The following is a 2,500-nucleotide window of genomic DNA, read 5'->3' as shown; positions in this document are numbered from 1 at the left end:
ACACACATATGCATACACATGCACACACACACAGATACACACACATACACATGCACACATACACAAATACACACACGCATACACATGCACACACACATACACACACACATGCACACACACACATACACACACACATACACATGCACACACAAATACACACACACATGCATACACATGCACACACACATATACACACACGCATACACATGCACACACACACAAATACACACACACATGCATACACACACTCATACACATGCACACACACAGAAATACACACACATACATACACATGCACACACACGAATACACATACGCATACACATGCACACATAGGCACACACACACGCATACACATGCACACACACAAATACACACATACACATGCACACATATGCACACACACACAAATACACACACACGCATACACATACACAAATACACACACACAAATACACACACACGCATACACATGCACACATAGGCACACACACAAATACACACACACGCACACACAAACACACAAATACACACACATATATACACACACATACACACGCATACACACACACATACACACACATACACATGCACAAATACACACACACACATACACATGCACACATAGGCACACACACAAATACACACACACATGCACACACAAATACACACACACACATATACACACATACTCACACAAATACACAAACACATACACACACACATACACACATACACACACAAATACACACACACATGTACACACACACATGCACAAATGCACACACACAGAGACACGAATGAAAACTGCTGCGTTTATCACACATGGGATCCTGCGGAGTAGGAGAAGACACACACACATACACATGCACACACAAATACACACACACACATACACACACATGCATACACATGCACAAATGCACACACACACACAAGCACACACATACACAAAAACACACGCACACACACAGTTATTTCTGTGGTTTTGTCCATCACCCTCACACACTTCTTTATTCTCTGAATGTCCTGCTATGAAATGACATCCATTTTCTCCAATAAAGACTTCAGATGTGTTTTGTGAGCAGAAACGACCACCATGAAACACACTAAACACACCGGGGTTTATAAACACTGTCGGTCAGTACTGAAGCCACAGAACACTTCGTACAGTCTGTATTAACAACATGAGTCTTGGACAAACATCTCATCTCATCTTCACAATGTTTCATTTACGTCTCAGAATAAACTCATGGCACCTTCTCACTTTACTGACTCACTAAAGTGAACTGAACAAGAACAGAAACACTACAATGTGCTGCTTCATATTTTCTCTCTCTTTGTATCAGCAGCATGTACAGTATAATCCCTCAAACTGGAAGGTTCTTGTCCTCCTTCTCTCTTGATCTTATGTCTTCTCTGGAATGTCTAATGCAGCCCCAGCAGTCTTCAGGAGAAACATCTCCACTAGTCACATTAATGGCATGCAGGAAGGATGCTGGTCATAAAGCTTCCACCTCTGTGATGAGGACATCTTCTGGATGAACTTCCAAACAAATCCTTCACAATTTCGTTTTTTTATGAAAAAATAGCAATAAAATAAAACACAGGACTCTTTCAGCTGAAACTGTTAGCGTTAACTGAATTTTAATAGTGTTATAATTATTGATCTAAAACTGTCTGTCCTCTATCAGGGAAACCACACACACACACACACACACACACACATACACACACACACACACACATACACACACACACAAACAGTGTGAATTCAACACTTTTTTGGCGGGAGTTTGTGGCCACTTTTGCAAACTCAAGTAATTTTTTTTTCACATTTCACAACTTTGACACACACACACACACACACACAACACACACTCTCTCTCTCTCTCTCTCTCACACACACACACACACACAGTGTTGTCATTTCAGCCCCAGATATTTCCTGGTTTGTAGATCTTCTCTCTTATCTTCCTTATTTCAACTTCCTCTTGACTTCTGGGTCTTATTAACGATCACCACTGCCTCACACACACTCTTCTACACACACAATCTCCTGCGCACACACTCACACACTCACACACCAGAACACTCTCTGAACAGACGGACGAAGGTTCCTGATCTTCATCGCTGGATCGGCTCTTGAGAGCATCTTCAGAAATATACACTGGGGTAAAGTGTGTGTGAGTGCGTGTGTGTGTGTGTGTGCGTTATATCATCAGCTAAAATACAGATGATTATCAATGTTGTTGTTTTATTGTTGTTATTGTTAATGATGAAATGTACCTGAAGTTAGAGAGACAGGAAGAGAGAAATCCTCACTTTGACCCTCGGTATTAAATATTAAAGTGTTTATTAATCAAATCTACAAATCTACAACTTTAGAACTTTATTAATACAGTAATTCTGATGTGACTCACAGTCACATCTACAGCTTCATCTACAGCTTCATCTACAGCTTCATCTACAGCTTCATCTACAGCTTCATCTACAGCTT

General features: G+C 40.6%; 1 protein-coding gene across 1 annotated transcript in view; it reads right to left on the bottom strand.

Annotated features, from left to right (window-relative positions):
• The window catches only part of LOC132841363 (uncharacterized), a 266,572-nt gene that overhangs the window by 184,967 nt on the left and 79,105 nt on the right, over positions 1–2,500 (bottom strand). The gene's annotated exons all lie outside the window — the stretch shown is intronic.

The sequence above is a fragment of the Tachysurus vachellii genome, chromosome 26 (genome assembly GCF_030014155.1).
Source record: "Tachysurus vachellii isolate PV-2020 chromosome 26, HZAU_Pvac_v1, whole genome shotgun sequence".
NCBI classification, from domain to species: Eukaryota; Metazoa; Chordata; class Actinopteri; order Siluriformes; family Bagridae; genus Tachysurus; species Tachysurus vachellii.
This window is presented reverse-complemented; position numbering and strand designations above follow the sequence as displayed.